Genomic DNA, 26,094 nt, shown 5'->3' with positions numbered 1-26,094 from the left:
CTCACCCACTCCTGTGACAACTAAACTGCTCCTGTGATAACTAACCCTTCCCCCAAATAACTCACCCACTCCTGTGACAACTAACCCTCTCCTATACAACTAAACTGCTCCTGTGATATCTAACCCTTCCCCAAATAACTAACCCACTCCTGTGACAACTAACCCTCTCCTATACAACTAAACTGCTCCTGTGATATCTAACCCTTCCCCCAAATAATTAACCCACTCCTGTGACAACTAACCCTCTCCTATACAACTAAACTGCTCCTGTGATATCTAACCCTTCCCCCAAATAACTCACCCACTCCTGTGACAACTAACCCTCTCCTATACAACTAAACTGCTCCTGTGATATCTAACCCTTCCCCCAAATAATTAACCCACTCCTGTGACAACTAACCCTCTCCTATACAACTAAACTGCTCCTGTGATATCTAACCCTTCCCCCAAATAATTAACCCACTCCTGTGACAACTAACCCTCTCCTATACAACTAAACTGCTCCTGTGATATCTAACCTTTCCCCCAAATAACTCACCCACTCCTGTGACAACTAACCCTCTCCTATACAACTAAACTGCTCCTGTGATATCTAACCCTTCCCCAAATAACTAACCCACTCCTGTGACAACTAACCCTCTCCTATACAACTAAACTGCTCCTGTGATATCTAACCCTTCCCCAAATAACTAACCCACTCCTGTGACAACTAACCCTCTCCTATACAACTAAACTGCTCCTGTGATATCTAACCCTTCCCCCAAATAACTAACCCACTCCTGTGACAACTAACCCTCTCCTATACAACTAAACTGCTCCTGTGATATCTAACCCTTCCCCCAAATAACTCACCCACTCCTGTGACAACTAACCCTCTCCTATACAACTAAACTGCTCCTGTGTTATCTAACCTTTCCCCAAATAACTAACCCACTCCTGTGACAACTAACCCTCTCCTATACAACTAAAGTGCTCCTGTGATATCTAACCCTTCCCCTAAATAACTCACCCACTCCTGTGACAACTAACCCTCTCCTATACAACTAAACTGCTCCTGTGATATCTAACCCTTCTCCCAAATAACTAACCCACTCCTGTGACAACTAACCCTCTCCTATACAACTAAACTGCTCCTGTGATATCTAACACATCCCCCAAATAATTAACCCACTCCTGTGACAACTAACCCTCTCCCATACAACTAAACTGCTCCTGTGATATCTAACCCTTCCCCTAAATAACTCACCCACTCCTGTGACAACTAACCCTCTCCAATACAACTAAACTGCTCCTGTGATATCTAACCCTTCCCCAAATAACTAATCCACTCCTGTGACAACTAACCCTCTCCTATACAACTAAACTGCTCCTGTGATATCTAACCCTTCCCCAAATAACTAACCCACTCCTGTGACCACTAACCCTCTCCTATACAACTAAACTGCTCCTGTGATATCTATCCCTTCCCCCAAATAACTCACCCACTCCTGTGACAACTAAACTGCTCCTGTGATAACTAACCCTTCCCGCAAATAACTAACCCACTCCTGTGACAACTAAACTGCTCCTGTGATAACTAACCCTTCCCCCAAATAACTCACCCACTCCTGTGACAACTAACCCTCTCCTATACAACTAAACTGCTTCTGTGATATCTAACCATTCCCCTAAATAACTCACCCACTCCTGTGACAACTAACCCTCTCCTATACAACTAAACTGCTCCTGTGATATCTAACCCTTCCCCAAATAACTAACCCACTCCTGTGACAACTAACCCTCTCCTATACAACTAAACTGCTCCTGTGATATCTAACCCTTCCCCAAATAACTAACCCACTCCTGTGACCACTAACCCTCTCCTATACAACTAAACTGCTCCTGTGATATCTAACCCTTCCCCCAAATAATTAACCCACTCCTGTGACAACTAACCCTCTCCTATACAACTAAACTGCTCCTGTGATATCTAACCTTCCCCCAAATAACTCACCCACTCCTGTGACAACTAACCCTCTCCTATACAACTAAACTGCTCCTGTGATATCTAACCCTTCCCCTAAATAACTCACCCACTCCTGTGACAACTAACCCTCTCCTATACAACTAAACTGCTCCTGTGATATCTAACCTTCCCCCAAATAACTCACCCACTCCTGTGACAACTAAACTGCTCCTATACAACTAAACTGCTCCTGTGATATCTAACCCTTCCCCCAAATAACTCACCCACTCCTGTGACAACTAACCCTCTCCTATACAACTAAAGTGCTCTGTGATATCTAACCCTTCCCCTAAATAACTCACCCACTCCTGTGACAACTAACCCTCTCCTATACAACTAAACTGCTCCTGTGATATCTAACCCTTCCCCCAAATAACTCACCCACTCCTGTGACAACTAACCCTCTCCTATACAACTAAACTGCTCCTGTGATATCTAACCCTTCCCCCAAATAACTCACCCACTCCTGTGACAACTAAACTGCTCCTGTGATAACTAACCCTTCCCCCAAATAACTAACCCACTCCTGTGACAACTAACCCCCTCCTATACAACTAAACTGTCCCTGTGATAACTAACCCTTTCCCAAAATAACTAACCTACTCCTGTGACAACTAACCCTCTCTTATACAACTAAACTGCTCCTGTGATAACTAACCCTTTTCCCAAATAACTAACCCACTCCTGTGATAACTAAACTGCTCCTGTGATAAGTAACCCTTTCCCCAAATAACTAACCCACTCCTGTGATAACTAAACTGCTCCTGTGATAACTAACCCTTTCCCAAAATAACTAACCCACTCCTGTGACAACTAAACTGCTCCTGTGATAACTAACCCTTCCCCCAAATAACTCACCCACTCCTGTGACAACTAACCCTCTCCTATACAACTAAACTGCTCCTGTGATATCTAACCCTTCCCCCAAATAACTCACCCACTCCTGTGACAACTAACCCTCTCCTATACAACGAAACTGCTCCTGTGATATCTAACCCTTCACCCAAATAACTCACCCACTCCTGTGACAACTAAACTGCTCCTGTGATAACTAACCCTTCCCCCAAATAACTAACCCACTCCTGTGACAACTAACCCTCTCCTATACAACTAAACTGCTCCTGTGATATCTAACCCTTCCCCAAATAACTAACCCACTCCTGTGACAACTAACCCTCTCCTATACAACTAAACTGCTCCTGTGATATCTAACCCTTCCCCCAAATAATTAACCCACTCCTGTGACAACTAACCCTCTCCTATACAACTAAACTGCTCCTGTGATATCTAACCCTTCCCCCAAATAACTCACCCACTCCTGTGACAACTAACCCTCTCCTATACAACTAAACTGCTCCTGTGATATCTAACCCTTCCCCCAAATAATTAACCCACTCCTGTGACAACTAAACCTCTCCTATACAACTAAACTGCTCCTGTGATATCTAACCCTTCCCCCAAATAATTAACCCACTCCTGTGACAACTAACCCTCTCCTATACAACTAAACTGCTCCTGTGATATCTAACCCTTCCCCCAAATAACTCACCCACTCCTGTGACAACTAACCCACTCCTATACAACTAAACTGCTCCTGTGATATCTAACCCTTCCCCAAATAACTAACCCACTCCTGTGACAACTAACCCTCTCCTATACAACTAATCTGCTCCTGTGATATCTAACCCTTCCCCAAATAACTAACCCACTCCTGTGACAACTAACCCTCTCCTATACAACTAAACTGCTCCTCTGATATCTAACCCTTCCCCCAAATAACTAACCCACTCCTGTGACAACTAACCCTCTCCTATACAACTAAACTGCTCCTGTGATATCTAACCCTTCCCCAAATAACTAACCCACTCCTGTGACAACTAACCCTCTCCTATACAACTAAACTGCTCCTGTGATATCTAACCCTTCCCCCAAATAACTAACCCACTCCTGTGACAACTAACCCTCTCCTATACAACTAAACTGCTCCTGTGATATCTAACCCTTCCCCCAAATAACTCACCCACTCCTGTGACAACTAACCCTCTCCTATACAACTAAACTGCTCCTGTGTTATCTAACCCTTCCCCAAATAACTAACCCACTCCTGTGACAACTAACCCTCTCCTATACAACTAAAGTGCTCCTGTGATATCTAACCCTTCCCCTAAATAACTCACCCACTCCTGTGACAACTAACCCTCTCCTATACAACTAAACTGCTCCTGTGATATCTAACCCTTCTCCCAAATAACTAACCCACTCCTGTGACAACTAACCCTCTCCTATACAACTAAACTGCTCCTGTGATATCTAACCCTTCCCCCAAATAATTAACCCACTCCTGTGACAACTAACCCTCTCCCATACAACTAAACTGCTCCTGTGATATCTAACCCTTCCCCTAAATAACTCACCCACTCCTGTGACAACTAACCCTCTCCTATACAACTAAACTGCTCCTGTGATATCTAACCCTTCCCCAAATAACTAACCCACTCCTGTGACAACTAACCCTCTCCTATACAACTAAACTGCTCCTGTGATATCTAACCCTTCCCCAAATAACTAACACACTTTTGTGACCACTAACCCTCTCCTATACAACTAAACTGCTCCTGTGATATATAACCCTTCCCCCAAATAACTCACCCACTCCTGTGACAACTAAACTGCTCCTGTGATAACTAACCCTTCCCCCAAATAACTAACCCACTCCTGTGACAACTAAACTGCTCCTGTGATAACTAACCCTTCCCCCAAATAACTCACCCACTCCTGTGACAACTAACCCTCTCCTATACAACTAAACTGCTCCTGTGATATCTAACCCTTCCCCTAAATAACTCACCCACTCCTGTGACAACTAACCCTCTCCTATACAACTAAACTGCTCCTGTGATATCTAACCCTTCCCCAAATAACTAACCCACTCCTGTGACAACTAACCCTCTCCTATACAACTAAACTGCTCCTGTGATATCTTACCCTTCCCCAAATAACTAATCCACTCCTGTGACCACTAACCCTCTCCTATACAACTAAACTGCTCCTGTGATATCTAACCCTTCCCCCAAATAATTAACCCACTCCTGTGACAACTAACCCTCTCCTATACAACTAAACTGCTCCTGTGATATCTAACCTTCCCCCAAATAACTCACCCACTCCTGTGACAACTAACCCTCTCCTATACAACTAAACTGCTCCTGTGATATCTAACCCTTCCCCTAAATAACTCACCCACTCCTGTGACAACTAACCCTCTCCTATACAACTAAACTGCTCCTGTGATATCTAACCTTCCCCCAAATAATTAACCCACTCCTGTGACAAGTAACCCTCTCCTATACAACTAAACTGCTCCTGTGATATCTAACCCTTCCCCCAAATAACTCACCCACTCCTGTGACAACTAACCCTCTCCTATACAACTAAAGTGCTCTGTGATATCTAACCCTTCCCCTAAATAACTCACCCACTCCTGTGACAACTAACCCTCTCCTATACAACTAAACTGCTCCTGTGATATCTAACCCTTCCCCCAAATAACTCACCCACTCCTGTGACAACTAACCCTCTCCTATACAACTAAACTGCTCCTGTGATATCTAACCCTTCCCCCAAATAACTCACCCACTCCTGTGACAACTAACCCTCTCCTATACAACTAAACTGCTCCTGTGATATCTAACCCTTCCCCCAAATAACTCACCCACTCCTGTGACAACTAAACTGCTCCTGTGATAACTAACCCTTCCCCCAAATAACTAACCCACTCCTGTGATAACTAAACTGCTCCTGTGATAAGTAACCCTTTCCCCAAATAACTAACCCACTCCTGTGATAACTAAACTGCTCCTGTCATAACTAACCCTTTCCCAAAATAACTAACCCACTCCTGTGACAACTAAACTGCTCCTGTGATAACTAACCCTTCCCCCAAATAACTCACCCACTCCTGTGACAACTAACCCTCTCCTATACAACTAAACTGCTCCTGTGATATCTAACCCTTCCCCCAAATAACTCACCCACTCCTGTGACAACTAACCCTCTCCTATACAACGAAACTGCTCCTGTGATATCTAACCCTTCACCCAAATAACTCACCCACTCCTGTGACAACTAAACTGCTCCTGTGATAACTAACACTTCCCCCAAATAACTAACCCACTCCTGTGACAACTAACCCTCTCCTATACAACTAAACTGCTCCTGTGATATCTAACCCTTCCCCAAATAACTAACCCACTCCTGTGACAACTAACCCTCTCCTATACAACTAAACTGCTCCTGTGATATCTAACCCTTCCCCCAAATAATTAACCCACTCCTGTGACAACTAACCCTCTCCTATACAACTAAAGTGCTCCTGTGATATCTAACCCTTCCCCTAAATAACTCACCCACTCCTGTGACAACTAACCCTCTCCTATACAACTAAACTGCTCCTGTGATATCTAACCCTTCTCCCAAATAACTCACCCAATCCTGTGACAACTAACCCTCTCCTATACAACTAAACTGCTCCTGTGATATCTAACCCATCCCCCAAATAATTAACCCACTCCTGTGACAACTAACCCTCTCCCATACAACTAAACTGCTCCTGTGATATCTAACCCTTCCCCTAAATAACTCACCCACTCCTGTGACAACTAACCCTCTCCAATACAACTAAACTGCTCCTGTGATATCTAACCCTTCCCCAAATAACTAATCCACTCCTGTGACAACTAACCCTCTCCTATAAAACTAAACTGCTCCTGTGATATCTAACCCTTCCCCAAATAACTAACCCACTCCTGTGACCACTAACCCTCTCCTATACAACTAAACTGCTCCTGTGATATCTATCCCTTCCCCCAAATAACTCACCCACTCCTGTGACAACTAAACTGCTCCTGTGATAACTAACCCTTCCCGCAAATAACTAACCCACTCCTGTGACAACTAAACTGCTCCTGTGATAACTAACCCTTCCCCCAAATAACTCACCCACTCCTGTGACAACTAACCCTCTCCTATACAACTAAACTGCTCCTGTGATATCTAACCCTTCCCCTAAATAACTCACCCACTCCTGTGACAACTAACCCTCTCCTATACAACTAAACTGCTCCTGTGATATCTAACCCTTCCCCAAATAACTAACCCACTCCTGTGACAACTAACCCTCTCCTATACAACTAAACTGCTCCTGTGATATCTAACCCTTCCCCAAATAACTAACCCACTCCTGTGACCACTAACCCTCTCCTATACAACTAAACTGCTCCTGTGATATCTAACCCTTCCCCCAAATAATTAACCCACTCCTGTGACAACTAACCCTCTCCTATACAACTAAACTGCTCCTGTGATATCTAACCTTCCCCCAAATAACTCACCCACTCCTGTGACAACTAACCCTCTCCTATACAACTAAACTGCTCCTGTGATATCTAACCCTTCCCCTAAATAACTCACCCACTCCTGTGACAACTAACCCTCTCCTATACAACTAAACTGCTCCTGTGATATCTAACCTTCCCCCAAATAATTAACCCACTCCTGTGACAACTAACCCTCTCCTATACAACTAAACTGCTCCTGTGATATCTAACCCTTCCCCCAAATAACTCACCCACTCCTGTGACAACTAACCCTCTCCTATACAACTAAAGTGCTCTGTGATATCTAACCCTTCCCCTAAATAACTCACCCACTCCTGTGACAACTAACCCTCTCCTATACAACTAAACTGCTCCTGTGATATCTAACCCTTCCCCCAAATAACTCACCCACTCCTGTGACAACTAACCCTCTCCTATACAACTAAACTGCTCCTGTGATATCTAACCCTTCCCCCAAATAACTCACCCACTCCTGTGACAACTAAACTGCTCCTGTGATAACTAACCCTTCCCCCAAATAACTAACCCACTCCTGTGACAACTAACCCCCTCCTATACAACTAAACTGTCCCTGTGATAACTAACCCTTTCCCAAAATAACTAACCTACTCCTGTGACAACTAACCCTCTCTTATACAACTAAACTGCTCCTGTGATAACTAACCCTTTTCCCAAATAACTAACCCACTCCTGTGATAACTAAACTGCTCCTGTGATAAGTAACCCTTTCCCCAAATAACTAACCCACTCCTGTGATAACTAAACTGCTCCTGTGATAACTAACCCTTTCCCAAAATAATTAACCCACTCCTGTGACAACTAAACTGCTCCTGTGATAACTAACCCTTCCCCCAAATAACTCACCCACTCCTGTGACAACTAACCCTCTCCTATACAACTAAACTGCTCCTGTGATATCTAACCCTTCCCCCAAATAACTCACCCACTCCTGTGACAACTAACCCTCTCCTATACAACGAAACTGCTCCTGTGATATCTAACCCTTCACCCAAATAACTCACCCACTCCTGTGACAACTAAACTGCTCCTGTGATAACTAACCCTTCCCCCAAATAACTAACCCACTCCTGTGACAACTAACCCTCTCCTATACAACTAAACTGCTCCTGTGATATCTAACCCTTCCCCAAATAACTAACCCACTCCTGTGACAACTAACCCTCTCCTATAGAACTAAACTGCTCCTGTGATATCTAACCCTTCCCCCAAATAATTAACCCACTCCTGTGACAACTAACCCTCTCCTATACAACTAAACTGCTCCTGTGATATCTAACCCTTCCCCCAAATAACTCACCCACTCCTGTGACAACTAACCCTCTCCTATACAACTAAACTGCTCCTGTGATATCTAACCCTTCCCCCAAATAATTAACCCACTCCTGTGACAACTAACCCTCTCCTATACAACTAAACTGCTCCTGTGATATCTAACCCTTCCCCCAAATAATTAACCCACTCCTGTGACAACTAACCCTCTCCTATACAACTAAACTGCTCCTGTGATATCTAACCCTTCCCCCAAATAACTCACCCACTCCTGTGACAACTAACCCTCTCCTATACAACTAAACTGCTCCTGTGATATCTAACCCTTCCCCAAATAACTAACCCACTCCTGTGACAACTAACCCTCTCCTATACAACTAATCTGCTCCTGTGATATCTAACCCTTCCCCAAATAACTAACCCACTCCTGTGACAACTAACCCTCTCCTATACAACTAAACTGCTCCTGTGATATCTAACCCTTCCCCCAAATAACTAACCCACTCCTGTGACAACTAACCCTCTCCTATACAACTAAACTGCTCCTGTGATATCTAACCCTTCCCCAAATAACTAACCCACTCCTGTGACAACTAACCCTCTCCTATACAACTAAACTGCTCCTGTGATATCTAACCCTTCCCCCAAATAACTAACCCACTCCTGTGACAACTAACCCTCTCCTATACAACTAAACTGCTCCTGTGATATCTAACCCTTCCCCCAAATAACTCACCCACTCCTGTGACAACTAACCCTCTCCTATACAACTAAACTGCTCCTGTGTTATCTAACCCTTCCCCAAATAACTAACCCACTCCTGTGACAACTAACCCTCTCCTATACAACTAAAGTGCTCCTGTGATATCTAACCCTTCCCCTAAATAACTCACCCACTCCTGTGACAACTAACCCTCTCCTATACAACTAAACTGCTCCTGTGATATCTAACCCTTCTCCCAAATAACTAACCCACTCCTGTGACAACTAACCCTCTCCTATACAACTAAACTGCTCCTGTGATATCTAACCCTTCCCCCAAATAATTAACCCACTCCTGTGACAACTAACCCTCTCCCATACAACTAAACTGCTCCTGTGATATCTAACCCTTCCCCTAAATAACTCACCCACTCCTGTGACAACTAACCCTCTCCTATACAACTAAACTGCTCCTGTGATATCTAACCCTTCCCCAAATAACTAACCCACTCCTGTGACAACTAACCCTCTCCTATACAACTAAACTGCTCCTGTGATATCTAACCCTTCCCCAAATAACTAACCCACTTTTGTGACCACTAACCCTCTCCTATACAACTAAACTGCTCCTGTGATATCTAACCCTTCCCCCAAATAACTCACCCACTTCTGTGACAACTAAACTGCTCCTGTGATAACTAACCCTTCCCCCAAATAACTAACCCACTCCTGTGACAACTAAACTGCTCCTGTGATAACTAACCCTTCCCCCAAATAACTCACCCACTCCTGTGACAACTAACCCTCTCCTATACAACTAAACTGCTCCTGTGATATCTAACCCTTCCCCTAAATAACTCACCCACTCCTGTGACAACTAACCCTCTCCTATACAACTAAACTGCTCCTGTGATATCTAACCCTTCCCCAAATAACTAACCCACTCCTGTGACAACTAACCCTCTCCTATACAACTAAACTGCTCCTGTGATATCTTACCCTTCCCCAAATAACTAATCCACTCCTGTGACCACTAACCCTCTCCTATACAACTAAACTGCTCCTGTGATATCTAACCCTTCCCCCAAATAATTAACCCACTCCTGTGACAACTAACCCTCTCCTATACAACTAAACTGCTCCTGTGATATCTAACATTCCCCCAAATAACTCACCCACTCCTGTGACAACTAACCCTCTCCTATACAACTGAACTGCTCCTGTGATATCTAACCCTTCCCCTAAATAACTCACCCACTCCTGTGACAACTAACCCTCTCCTATACAACTAAACTGCTCCTGTGATATCTAACCTTCCCCCAAATAATTAACCCACTCCTGTGACAAGTAACCCTCTCCTATACAACTAAACTGCTCCTGTGATATCTAACCCTTCCCCCAAATAACTCACCCACTCCTGTGACAACTAACCCTCTCCTATACAACTAAAGTGCTCTGTGATATCTAACCCTTCCCCTAAATAACTCACCCACTCCTGTGACAACTAACCCTCTCCTATACAACTAAACTGCTCCTGTGATATCTAACCCTTCCCCCAAATAACTCACCCACTCCTGTGACAACTAACCCTCTCCTATACAACTAAACTGCTCCTGTGATATCTAACCCTTCCCCCAAATAACTCACCCACTCCTGTGACAACTAACCCTCTCCTATACAACTAAACTGCTCCTGTGATATCTAACCCTTCCCCCAAATAACTCACCCACTCCTGTGACAACTAAACTGCTCCTGTGATAACTAACCCTTCCCCCAAATAACTAACCCACTCCTGTGACAACTAAACTGCTCCTGTGATAACTAACCCTTTCCCAAAATAACTAACCCACTCCTGTGACAACTAAACTGCTCCTGTGATAACTAACCCTTTCCCAAAATAACTAACCCACTCCTGTGACAACTAAACTGCTCCTGTGATAACTAACCCTTTCCCAAAATAACTAACCCACTCCTGTGACAACTAACCCTCTCCTATACAACTAAACTGCTCCTGTGATAACTAACCCTTTCCCCAAATAACTAACCCACTCCTGTGATAACTAAACTGCTCCTGTCATAACTAACCCTTTCCCAAAATAACTAACCCAGTCCTGTGACAACTAAACTGCTCCTGTCATAACTAACCCTTTCCCAAAATAACTAACCCACTCATGTGACAACTAAACTGCTCCTGTCATAACTAACCCTTTCCCCAAATAACTAACCCACTCCTGTGACAAGTAAACTGCTCCTGTGATAACTAACCCTTCCCCCAAATAACTCACCCACTCCTGTGACAACTAACCCTCTCCTATACAACTAAACTGCTCCTGTGATATCTAACCCTTCCCCCAAATAACTCACCCACTCCTGTGACAACTAACCCTCTCCTATACAACTAAACTGCTCCTGTGATATCTAACCCTTCAAACAAATAACTCACCCACTCCTGTGACAACTAAACTGCTCCTGTGATATCTAACCCTTCCCCAAATAACTCACCCACTCCTGTGACAACTAACCCTCTCCTATACAACTAAACTGCTCCTGTGATATCTAACCTTTCCCCAAATAACTAACACACTCCTGTGACCACTAACCCTCTCCTATACAACTAAACTGCTCCTGTGATATCTAACCATTCCCCCAAATAATTAACCCACTCCTGTGACAACTAACCCTCACCTATACAACTAAACTGCTCCTGTGATATCTAACCTTCCCCCAAATAACTCACCCACTCCTGTGACAACTAACCCTCTCCTATACAACTAAACTGCTCCTGTGATATCTAACCCTTCCCCTAAATAACTCACCCACTCCTGTGACAACTAACCCTCTCCTATACAACTAAACTGCTCCTGTGATATCTAACCTTCCCCCAAATAATTAACCCACTCCTGTGACAACTAACCCTCTCCTATACAACTAAACTGCTCCTGTGATATCTAACCCTTCCCCCAAATAACTCACCCACTCCTGTGACAACTAACCCTCTCCTATACAACTAAAGTGCTCTGTGATATCTAACCCTTCCCCTAAATAACTCACCCACTCCTGTGACAACTAACCCTCTCCTATACAACTAAACTGCTCCTGTGATATCTAACCCTTCCCCCAAATAACTCACCCACTCCTGTGACAACTAACCCTCTCCTATACAACTAAACTGCTCCTGTGATATCTAACCCTTCCCCCAAATAACTCACCCACTCCTGTGACAACTAAACTGCTCCTGTGATAACTAACCCTTCCCCCAAATAACTAACCCACTCCTGTGACAACTAACCCCCTCCTATACAACTAAACTGTCCCTGTGATAACTAACCCTTTCCCAAAATAACTAACCTACTCCTGTGACAACTAACCCTCTCTTATACAACTAAACTGCTCCTGTGATAACTAACCCTTTTCCCAAATAACTAACCCACTCCTGTGATAACTAAACTGCTCCTGTGATAAGTAACCCTTTCCCCAAATAACTAACCCACTCCTGTGATAACTAAACTGCTCCTGTGATAACTAACCCTTTCCCAAAATAACTAACCCACTCCTGTGACAACTAAACTGCTCCTGTGATAACTAACCCTTCCCCCAAATAACTCACCCACTCCTGTGACAACTAACCCTCTCCTATACAACTAAACTGCTCCTGTGATATCTAACCCTTCCCCCAAATAACTCACCCACTCCTGTGACAACTAACCCTCTCCTATACAACGAAACTGCTCCTGTGATATCTAACCCTTCACCCAAATAACTCACCCACTCCTGTGACAACTAAACTGCTCCTGTGATAACTAACCCTTCCCCCAAATAACTAACCCACTCCTGTGACAACTAACCCTCTCCTATACAACTAAACTGCTCCTGTGATATCTAACCCTTCCCCAAATAACTAACCCACTCCTGTGACAACTAACCCTCTCCTATACAACTAAACTGCTCCTGTGATATCTAACCCTTCCCCCAAATAATTAACCCACTCCTGTGACAACTAACCCTCTCCTATACAACTAAACTGCTCCTGTGATATCTAACCCTTCCCCCAAATAACTCACCCACTCCTGTGACAACTAACCCTCTCCTATACAACTAAACTGCTCCTGTGATATCTAACCCTTCCCCCAAATAATTAACCCACTCCTGTGACAACTAACCCTCTCCTATACAACTAAACTGCTCCTGTGATATCTAACCCTTCCCCCAAATAATTAACCCACTCCTGTGACAACTAACCCTCTCCTATACAACTAAACTGCTCCTGTGATATCTAACCCTTCCCCCAAATAACTCACCCACTCCTGTGACAACTAACCCTCTCCTATACAACTAAACTGCTCCTGTGATATCTAACCCTTCCCCAAATAACTAACCCACTCCTGTGACAACTAACCCTCTCCTATACAACTAATCTGCTCCTGTGATATCTAACCCTTCCCCAAATAACTAACCCACTCCTGTGACAACTAACCCTCTCCTATACAACTAAACTGCTCCTGTGATATCTAACCCTTCCCCCAAATAACTAACCCACTCCTGTGACAACTAACCCTCTCCTATACAACTAAACTGCTCCTGTGATATCTAATCCTTCCCCAAATAACTAACCCACTCCTGTGACAACTAACCCTCTCCTATACAACTAAACTGCTCCTGTGATATCTAACCCTTCCCCCAAATAACTAACCCACTCCTGTGACAACTAACCCTCTCCTATACAACTAAACTGCTCCTGTGATATCTAACCCTTCCCCCAAATAACTCACCCACTCCTGTGACAACTAACCCTCTCCTATACAACTAAACTGCTCCTGTGTTATCTAACCCTTCCCCAAATAACTAACCCACTCCTGTGACAACTAACCCTCTCCTATACAACTAAAGTGCTCCTGTGATATCTAACCCTTCCCCTAAATAACTCACCCACTCCTGTGACAACTAACCCTCTCCTATACAACTAAACTGCTCCTGTGATATCTAACCCTTCTCCCAAATAACTAACCCACTCCTGTGACAACTAACCCTCTCCTATACAACTAAACTGCTCCTGTGATATCTAACCCTTCCCCCAAATAATTAACCCACTCCTGTGACAACTAACCCTCTCCCATACAACTAAACTGCTCCTGTGATATCTAACCCTTCCCCTAAATAACTCACCCACTCCTGTGACAACTAACCCTCTCCTATACAACTAAACTGCTCCTGTGATATCTAACCCTTCCCCAAATAACTAACCCACTCCTGTGACAACTAACCCTCTCCTATACAACTAAACTGCTCCTGTGATATCTAACCCTTCCCCAAATAACTAACCCACTTTTGTGACCACTAACCCTCTCCTATACAACTAAACTGCTCCTGTGATATCTAACCCTTCCCCCAAATAACTCACCCACTCCTGTGACAACTAAACTGCTCCTGTGATAACTAACCCTTCCCCCAAATAACTAACCCACTCCTGTGACAACTAAACTGCTCCTGTGATAACTAACCCTTCCCCCAAATAACTCACCCACTCCTGTGACAACTAACCCTCTCCTATACAACTAAACTGCTCCTGTGATATCTAACCCTTCCCCTAAATAACTCACCCACTCCTGTGACAACTAACCCTCTCCTATACAACTAAACTGCTCCTGTGATATCTAACCCTTCCCCAAATAACTAACCCACTCCTGTGACAACTAACCCTCTCCTATACAACTAAACTGCTCCTGTGATATCTTACCCTTCCCCAAATAACTAATCCACTCCTGTGACCACTAACCCTCTCCTATACAACTAAACTGCTCCTGTGATATCTAACCCTTCCCCCAAATAATTAACCCACTCCTGTGACAACTAACCCTCTCCTATACAACTAAACTGCTCCTGTGATATCTAACCTTCCCCCAAATAACTCACCCACTCCTGTGACAACTAACCCTCTCCTATACAACTAAACTGCTCCTGTGATATCTAACCCTTCCCCTAAATAACTCACCCACTCCTGTGACAACTAACCCTCTCCTATACAACTAAACTGCTCCTGTGATATCTAACCTTCCCCCAAATAATTAACCCACTCCTGTGACAAGTAACCCTCTCCTATACAACTAAACTGCTCCTGTGATATCTAACCCTTCCCCCAAATAACTCACCCACTCCTGTGACAACTAACCCTCTCCTATACAACTAAAGTGCTCTGTGATATCTAACCCTTCCCCTAAATAACTCACCCACTCCTGTGACAACTAACCCTCTCCTATACAACTAAACTGCTCCTGTGATATCTAACCCTTCCCCCAAATAACTCACCCACTTCTGTGACAACTAACCCTCTCCTATACAACTAAACTGCTCCTGTGATATCTAACCCTTCCCCCAAATAACTCACCCACTCCTGTGACAACTAACCCTCTCCTATACAACTAAACTGCTCCTGTGATATCTAACCCTTCCCCCAAATAACTCACCCACTCCTGTGACAACTAAACTGCTCCTGTGATAACTAACCCTTCCCCCAAATAACTAACCCACTCCTGTGACAACTAAACTGCTCCTGTGATAACTAACCCTTTCCCAAAATAACTAACCCACTCCTGTGACAACTAAACTGCTCCTGTGATAACTAACCCTTTCCCAAAATAACTAACCCACTCCTGTGACAACTAAACTGCTCCTGTGATAACTAACCCTTTCCCAAAATAACTAACCCACTCCTGTGACAACTAACCCTCTCCTATACAACTAAACTGCTCCTGTGATAACTAACCCTTTCCCCAAATAACTAACCCACTCCTGTGATAACTAAACTGCTCCTGTCATAACTAACCCTTTCCCAAAATAACTAACCCAGTCCTGTGACAACTAAACTGCTCCTGTCATAACTAACCCTTTCCCAAAATAACTAACCCACTCCTGTGACAACTAAACTGCTCCTGTCATAACTAACCCTTTCCCCAAATAACTAACCCACTCCTGTGACAAGTAAACTGCTCCTGTGATAACTAACCCTTTCCCCAAATAACTAACCCACTCCTGTGACAACTAAAAAGCTCCTGTCATAACTAACCCTTTCCCAAAATAACTAACCCACTCCTGTGACAAGTAAACTGCTCCTGTGATAAGTAACCCTTTCCCAAAATAACTAACCCATTCCTGTGACAACTAAACTGCTCCTGTGATAACTAACCCTTTCCCCAAATAACTAACCCACTCCTGTGACAACTAAACTGCTCCTGTGATATCTAACCCTTCCCCAAAATAACTAACCCACTCCTGTGACAACTAAACTGCTCCTGTGATAACTAACCCTTTCCCCAAATAACTAACCCACTCCTGTGACAACTAAACTGCTCCTGTGATATCTAACCCTTCCCCAAAATAACTAACCCACTCCTGTGATAACTAACCCTCTCCTATACAACTAAACTGCTCCTGTGATAACTAACCCTTTCCGCAAATAACTAACCCACTCCTGTGACAACTAACCCTCTCCTATACAACTAAACTGCTCCTGTGATATCTAACCCTTCCCCAAATAACTAACCCAGTCCTGTGACAACTAACCTGCTCCTGTGATGACTAACCCTTTCCCTAAATAACTAACCCACTCCTGTGACAACTAAACTGCTCCTGTCATAGCTAACCCTTTCCCAAAATAACTAACCCACTCCTGTGACAACTAAACTGCTCCTGTCATAACTAACCCTTTCCCCAAATAACTAACCCACTCCTGTGACAAGTAAACTGCTCCTGTGATAACTAACCCTTTCCCCAAATAACTAACCCACTCCTGTGACAACTAAACTGCTCCTGTCATAACTAACCCTTTCCCAAAATAACTAACCCACTCCTGTGACAAGTAAACTGCTCCTGTGATAAGTAACCCTTTTCCAAAATAACTAACCCATTCCTGTGACAACTAAACTGCTCCTGTGATAACTAACCCTTTCCCCAAATAACTAACCCACTCCTGTGACAACCAAACTGCTCCTGTGATATCTAACCCTTCCCCAAAATAACTAACCCACTCCTGTGACAACTAAACTGCTCCTGTGATAACTAACCCTTTCCCCAAATAACTAACCCACTCCTGTGACAACTAAACTGCTCCTGTGATATCTAACCCTTCCCCAAAATAACTAACCCACTCCTGTGACAACTAAACTGCTCCTGTGATATCTAACCCTTCCCCAAAATAACTAACCCACTCCTGTGATAACTAACCCTCTCCTATACAACTAAACTGCTCCTGTGATAACTAACCCTTTCCCCAAATAACTAACCCACTCCTGTGATAAGTAAACTACTCCTGTGATGACTAACCCATTCCCAAAATAACTAACCCAGTCCTGTGACAACTAAACTGCTCCTGTCATAACTAACCCTTTCCCAAAATATCTAACCCAGTCCTGTGACAACTAAACTGCTCCTGTCATAACTAACCCTTTCCCCAAATAACTAACCCACTCCTGTGACAAGTAAACTGCTCCTGTGATAACTAACCCTTTCCCCAAATAACTAACCCACTCCTGTGACAACTAAACTGCTCCTGTCATAACTAACCCTTTCCCAAAATAACTAACCCAGTCCTGTGACAACTAAACTGCTCCTGTCATAACTAACCCTTTCCCAAAATAACTAACCCACTCCTGTGACAACTAAACTGCTCCTGTCATAACTAATCCTTTCCCCAAATAACTAACCCAGTCCTGTGACAACTAAACTGCTCCTGTCATAACTAACCCTTTCCCAAAATAACTAACCCACTCCTGTGACAAGTAAACTGCTCCTGTGATAACTAACCCTTTCCCCAAATAAGTAACCCACTCCTGTGACAACTAAACTGCTCCTGTGATATCTAACCCTTCCCCAAAATAACTAACCCACTCCTGTGACAACTAAACTGCTCCTGTGATAACTAACCCTTCCCCCAAATAACTAACCCAGTCCTGTGACAACTAAACTGCTCCTGTGATATCTAACCCTTCCCCAAAATAACTAACCCACTCCTGTGACAACTAAACTGCTCCTGTGATAACTAAACCTTTCCCAAAATAACTAACCCATTCCTGTGACAACTAAACTGCTCCTGTGATAACTAACCCTTTCCCCAAATAACTAACCCACTCCTGTGACAACTAAACTGCTCCTGTGATATCTAACCCTTCCCCAAAATAACTAACCCACTCCTGTGACAACTAAACTGCTCCTGTGATAACTAACCCTTTCCCCAAATAACTAACCCACTCCTGTGACAACTAAACTGCTCCTGTGATATCTAACCCTTCCCCAAAATAACTAACCCACTCCTGTGACAACTAAACTGCTCCTGTGATAACTAACCCTTTCCCCAAATAACTAACCCACTCCTGTGACAACTAAACTGCTCCTGTGATATCTAACCCTTCCCCAAAATAACTAACCCACTCCTGTGATAACTAACCCTCTCCTATACAACTAAACTGCTCCTGTGGTAACTAACCCTTTCCCCAAATAACTAACCCAGTCCTGTGACAACTAAACTGCTCCTGTCATAACTAACCCTTTCCCAAAATAACCCACTCCTGTGACAACTAAACTGCTCCTGTGATATCTAACCCTTCCCCAAAATAACTAACCCATTCCTGTGACAACTAAACTGCTCCTGTGATATCTAACCCTTCCCCAAAATAACTAACCCATTCCTGTGACAACTAAACTGGTCCTGTGATAACTAACCCTTTCCCCAAATAACTAACCCACTCCTGTGATAACTTTAGCCCACTCGTAAGATGAGTAACCTGCTCCCATGATAACTAATCCGCCCTCATGATAACTAACCCATACCCAAGATAACCAACCCACTCCCATGATAAGAAACCAGTTCTCATGATAACTAACCAGATCCCATGATAACTAACCCACTGCTGGGATGAGGAACCAGCCCTAGAGATGAGAAGCCAGCTCCCTGGTCACTAGTCACTCCCTCCCGTGATAACTAACCTGCTCTGGTGGTAGTGGCCCCCATGACACCATCACATCTCTGAGCCCCACCTCCCTTCCCTTGAGTGACAATTAAATTTCAATATGAGCTTTTGAGGATGATCTGGTGCCCAGGATCAGGCACCATCTCTGTCTCTGTTTTTCCTTCTTTGTTTTCATCTCACCTCGTTTCTTGTTGTGCTGGGTGGAACCCAGCCGGGGCAGGTAGGGAAACACTCCACCCCGAGCCATGGCCCCGCTCTCCTCCACGTCTCAGTTCAGCAGAAGCAGGATGGTCCAGGCTGTGGTTGTTGAAGGCTGCAAGGGTGAGTGGCCATCTCCCAGGGCCTCTGGGCCCAGGCGACCCTGCGTCTGGACTCCTTCACTGTGAAGCGAGTGGGCCGGGGGTGCGTCTCATGCTGGTCTCCGCTGTGGGCTTTGGTTCTGCTCTTCGACACCCCAAGGAAGGGGACGGCAGGCCCGCTGTGCTCCCTGGGCCAGCCCGTTTGCAGGTCTACACGGTCCCCCTTTAGGCCTTGCGATCCCAGGGCACTGGGTCTCACTATGGGATGGACGGGCTCCTCCTGCACTTCGTCCCGCTGCCAGGCTGCACACAAGACACAGATCTTTCCTGGGGGTCAGGTGGGGGCAGAGCGTGTGTGTGAGGCTGGCCGCCTGTTCCCAGCCGTGTCTGCCCGGGCTCAGGGCTCCATCCTCTACCCCTCTCACCTCCTTCAGTCTTTCCTCTCACCTGAGAACCATCAGTTATTTCTACACAAAGCAGCTTAGCAATATCTTTACTGTTTGCTGTAAACACAAAGAGTTTATGAGTCTCCTCTCAGAGTGACTTATCTGTCATCTGCTGGTAAAAAAGTAACTTTTACTGTCCCACTGTGCCCATTGTACAAATGACATAGCTGAGACCAGGGGGAGTCAAGGACTCGCCAAGGTCGCAGGGCCTCTCAGAAGCAGGGCTCTGCCTCCACCATGCACAAGGGACTTCCCCTGCCCTCCTATGTCCTAAGAAGCACATCCCCTGGGGTTCCTGAGACTGGGCTGGCCCTGGTGAGCAGTGTGGGGGTTTCAAAAGTTTATGAGGGTAAGGGAGTCCTGGAGACTCAAGTGGAACAGATACCGGCAGCCAAGGTGTGTAGGAGGGAAGCGTGGGGCCCCTCAGGGAGATGGGGTGCACAGAGGGGAACACAGGCCAGTGGGCACGGAGGGCTGCCAGAGCCCAGGGCATGTGGGATGCCAGGTCAGGTCTTCCTGTAATTTGAGCGACCTTACATGGGGGTTCTGAGATGGCAGGAGCCACACATGGCCAACGCTAAACGAGTCTCGGGAGATTTCAATCTTGCCATGTTTTCCAGAAGGAATCTCAGAGGACCAAGGAGGGGACATGCACAACAGAGAGGTCCTGCTGTGACAGTAAGGAAGATGGAGACCACAGCGATGCCGGCCCAGGAGATGGGGTGGGTTTCTGGGCAGACAGATGTGGCCACGGGCCTGGGGAGAACTTGGGCCATCAGGTGTACTCAGCTCTTAGCCCAGATGGGGACAGAGGACTAGCAATGTCCAGGGGCTGCAAAATGGGCTGCATTGTGCCCTGGGGCACGGCTAATTTGGCCCCCTGGCCACCAGGATCTGTCCTCCTGTGAAGAGACAGATTTGGGCAATCGTTTGTATAAAATGTGAGCAAATCAAACCAACACAGATCTTTCAGAAAGCAGGGCAGGGTCATCTTGTGGCCTCCACTGGGTGTCCCCAGCCTCCTCTTCCCACTTCCTGGTTCAGTGAGCTCGCTAGGCCTCAGCATCCCCAGCTCTGCCCCCTCCTCGGGGATTCGCTCTCTTTTCCCTGTCTCTCCCGACCCCCTCCTGCAAGGCTCAGCGCCTGCCCCCTCCTTCTCTCCCGACAGCCCTGCCCCTACCCTGCTGGCCCCGTCCATGTGCACTGATGGGGCAGCAAGCTGCCCTGGCTAAGCCCAAGCTCACAGTGCCCTTCAGATCTGTGTTTCAGGAACACATGCCCAGTTTCCTAACTATCGACGGCTCACTATCACGTTTAGAAGTTAGTCATCATGAATCACTAAACACACAGAGAACACAGCAAGTGTATCTTTAAGAGTGGCCTCAGCTGTACACCTGTTTCATGTCAGAGCCCTGGCCACTTGGCTATCCTAAACTTACGGTGCTAGAAATGTGCTCTTGTGTGGTTTATTCTGAAGAAACTCTGAAAGCTTACGAAGCCTTTCAAGGGTATGTTAAAAAGAAAAAAAAAAAAAGACCTAAAGAAAACTCAGTTGCAAAATGGCAATATCAGGTACTGTTTAATGCCCTGCTGCCCCTATTTGAAATATTAAAACACACCCAACAGCAGGGAAATAGCTAGGTCAACAACGACAGGTGTATGCAGTTACTGAAATACGGCTTAGGTGCGTATTTATGCTTTATACAAAATCATGCATTCCATTAGTGAGGACAGGAAGGAAAAGTAGAGAGCAAAACAGGTGATTTTCTCAGATGTACTATTGAAGGCTTATTTTTCTAATTCCTTTCTGGTGTTCTGAAAATTTTCCCCGAAGAAAAGCTAATTAAAAATCAACTTTCTAAAGAGAAGAATTAAGTTGAACCAACATGGTTTTGGGAAAGACTTCCTGAATTAGTGAAGGGTTCCCTGGTGGCCAGAGTCAGCACCCTGGTGGCCAGAGTCAGCACCTGCTGGCCTGGGACAGGGAGCCTGCATTGCTGATACGGCCCCTTCCTGAAGCTGTCTGTTTTGTTGGGTTAGCGCTGAAGAGGTGGCACTAGACAGGAGGAATGAAAGGAAGCCTACCTTCAGGATGTTGACTCCTTCGAGGTATGATGTCGTAAGGAATAAACGCACCCCTTGGCTGTGTGCGGTGGCACATAGCTGTAACCCGGCAACTCTGGAGGCTGAGGCAAGAGGATGGCAAGATCAATTTAGCAAGGTCATCAGCAACTTAGTGAGACCCTGGCTCAAATAAAAATAAAAAGGGTTGAGGATGCGGCTCAGTTGTAAAGCACCCTGGGTTCAATACCCAGTACCCACATAAGTAAATAATAAATAAATAAGCAAACACACTGGTGATGAGAGTATCCACCTGTATGGCACATGATGGCTTACGTTTCTAATTAGGCCTTTTAAGCATACAGTCAATGCAACCAGGATGTGAAATGTGTTCAAGTTAATGTTACAATTAGAACATTGGCATTTGCATTTACTGGCTTTTTGTGCTTGAATTTGTAATGCTAACATTGCCTCAACAAGATTCTGTGTGTAATTTCTCCAGTGTTTTCTGAAGTGGCAGAAAGAGACAGAAAACACTCACTAACATTTGCACAAAAGCTTCAGTGGGCATCAGGGTCCCCTCATGCAATGGCAGCCCAGCTGGGAACCACCCTCTGCTGGCCTCTGCCTGCTGCCTCCCCTCAGCCATTTGTCCCTGAAGTCTCCTAAGAGGCTTTGAATGTGACAGAAAGGGACAGTGGTTTGGATTCTGGAGTGCAGATATTGAACAGTATTTCTTCCTTCCATGAAAAATAGGTTTCAAATATAGAGTTTAATTTCCGAAACGCAGTGACAGCCTTTGGATAGATCAGGCGTTGGGGTCCATTGTGACCCTGTGGGGTTGGAACTCCGGGAGGGTTCTGGACACCCAGATGAGGCGGTTTCAGGGAGGCAGAGATGATGGCTGGGTGGGCCTGCAGCTTCCGTGTGCAGGCCCCTGGGACAGTTAGGTGACGGTGACACTCAGCCCCTTGGACAATGTGCAGGATGGGTGCTTGACCGGAGGGCAGTCAGGAGGGCGGGGAGCCAGGGGCTTGTGGTGCAGACGTGGGCTGGCTCCGCGTTTCTGAGCCTGGGGGACTGGAGGAGTGTGCCTGGAGCTGGTCCTTGGGACTGAGCGTCTTGTCACCCTGCAAGGACAGGCCTCGGCCTGGAGCCTTCCTCAGGCACCACCTTCCTCCAGCGCTTTCCACAGCCCAGTGGCCAGGAACGTTGTGGTTTCTCCTTTCCAGGAGACTTCAAACAGGCGCTCCATGAACCAGGGCAGAGGAGGCTGGCTTTGACTCCTCGGCCTCAAGTTGTCCTGGGTCGCGCATTGGAAGTGCAAGTTGGTGGCCCACATGTCCCTTTCTCTGCCAGAGAAATGGCAATGGTCGCTGCCCTGGGCAGACTGTGCAGGTGGACTGCAGGCCTGTAACTGCAGCCTCCCCCTCTGCACTCTGGTGGGACCATGGGACGGCCTGCAGGTCACTGCACATTGGACGGAGATGGCACCCGGCCAGGGGTGGGAAGGAATGTGCTGTGCTTACTCTGGAAGCCTCGGGCAGGCACAGCTGGGGACAGAGCCCGGCCCCTGCTCCAGGCTTGTGCTGCCCCTGCCTCTGAGCTCCCCCAGACCACTGAGCTGAGAAGACAAGGCCTCTTGAGCCCAGGGCCGCGTGCCTGCTTGCTGGCCTACTTGCTAATTTATTTGCTGTACTGCGGCTTGAACCTGGGGTGTTCTCTCTCTGAGCTACATCCCCAGCCTCTACCCCAATTGTTTTTTTAAGTCTTGAGACAGGGTCTCCATAAGTTGCCTAGGCTGGCCTTGAACTTGTGATTCTCTGCCCTATGAGTCCCTGGGATCACAGGTGTGTACCACAGGGCCTGGCACGTTACTTATCTGTAAGGACTTTGTACCCTCTTCAGAGGGGTAGGGGTTTGACCTGAATTTTGCTAGATTTCAAATCAGATGTGAACACTCATGTCTAGCTGGGACATGATTTAAATATATATGTGTATATTCATACATATGTGCACATGCATTTGCTAATAGTTATGATTTTGGTATTTCCTTCTTATTATGCAATTTCTTACATAGTTGTAATCTTGATACCATGCTTACACATAAAATTTGATTTTACTTTTTCAATTAATGTTGCATAATTACTTTTATATTATCACATAGTCTTTATAAACACTGCTTTTTTGAGACTAACTGCTATTTAATAGCTCTATCACGGTCCAATTTTTGGATATCTCTGTGGTCCAAGTTTCTGAGGAGCTCTTTGGACTTAATAAATTGTAATGGTTTGGATATGAGGTGTTTCCCAAAGCTCCTGTTGATGCAGAAGTTCAGAGCTGGACTGGGAGAGCTGCAGCCTAAGCTGTTTGAATGGATCGTCTGGGGTGACTGTGGACAGGCGGAGGGACTGGGGGACCCTCCCTGCTTTGCGTCCTGGCTCCCCTAATGGAGCAGGGCGTCCCCACCGCAGCCCTTCACCATGATGTTCTGCCTCTCCGCAGACCCAGAGCAGTGCGGCCGGCCGGCAGGTGCTGGATCTCTGAATTCGTGAGCCAGAGGGGACTTTTCCTCCTCTAAGTCCTTCTTGTTGGGTACTTTGGTCACAGTGAGGAAAAGGGACTAGCACCATCATCAGCGTTCTGAGCCACTTGTACTTACGCCACGTTTGGCTTGGAAGCCTAGCCTTGTGGGTGTTGGACGAGGCTGGCTGTGGCTGGGACAAAGAGGAAGCAGGGGAGGGGCACTGTGTCCCACCCTGCTGCGTGGACCCACCTTGGATCTGAGTCTCACGTTGGCGGAAGTAGGGGCGTGAGAGGAAGGGCCAGACTTGCGCCTCAGACAGTGAGGGACTCTGGGTGCTTGTGCTTGCTCACTTAACGCTGGGCACGTCTCCTGGGCGAGGAAGACCTGGAACACAGGGTAAGTGCCTGCCGAAGCTGGCCTGGACGCTGGCACCTGACTCTTGCCCATGTCAAGACATCTGTGTGCGAAGGGATATCAGTGATCCCCCCCAGTGTGGAAATTAATGGCACAAAATGTTGTTGCTTGCCCTTAGCACATCGAAACCATGGATCCATGATTGTATTGCATTATCTAATTATTTGTACACATTGATAAAGAAATCTCTTGAAAAACATCTCCCTTATTGTTTAAAATGCTGTTTTTCTTGACTTATACTTTCAACCAAGAAAATACACAAATGGCCAAAGTCCAGCTCTGGTTGAAATGGGGGCACCCACTGATGTACCCCAGTGGCCACGTGATTTCTGTGGAAATACTCCCTCCTGGCTGCCCAGGTGCTGGCTGGCCCAGAATCCTGTGTCCACTGCTGGGCTTGCACTGTGGGGAACACTGCCGACCATTTCAACGGTGGGACCACTTAGGGTAAAGAAGTGTGTGGTGGCATCCTAGTGGCTTTGGCAACAGTTGGGGTGACAGAGTCGTAGTTAGTCCAAGGTGTTTTTGAAAACATTCCTCCAGCTTTGATCCGATTGGCCTTGCAGAGCTAAGCTCATTTCACTCTCCTTTTGGAAACTGAACACACATCATCAGCCCCATGGATGGCAGGGAATCGCTGCCACAGCCAGGCGCCCTGTGGCTGCTGAGACGCTGGTTATCATTAGCCGATTTCAGTGTTCAAGCAAGTCCTCGCTTGCATGTCAACATCATCCCTGCCTGGTTTTGCTTTTTCTGAGGGTCGCCATAGGAAAATATTGCCATCTGATTGATTTATTTCCTCCCGAGATCCTCCATTGGTACTTAATGTGCAACAGCGAGAGCGGCATGTGGAGACACCTTACCCAGCGTGGCAGATCTCCGGGTAAATTATCCGTGGTATTGGGAACTCGCAGGTCGTTGACTATCCCAATTTAATTTGGGCAGTACAGGACATTTCTAATAATTAATACTGTAATAACACTTAATGATCTGCA

The sequence above is a fragment of the Spermophilus citellus genome (assembly GCF_964194105.1).
Source record: "Spermophilus citellus genome assembly, chromosome: 12".
Taxonomy (NCBI): domain Eukaryota; kingdom Metazoa; phylum Chordata; class Mammalia; order Rodentia; family Sciuridae; genus Spermophilus; species Spermophilus citellus.
This window is presented reverse-complemented; position numbering follows the sequence as displayed.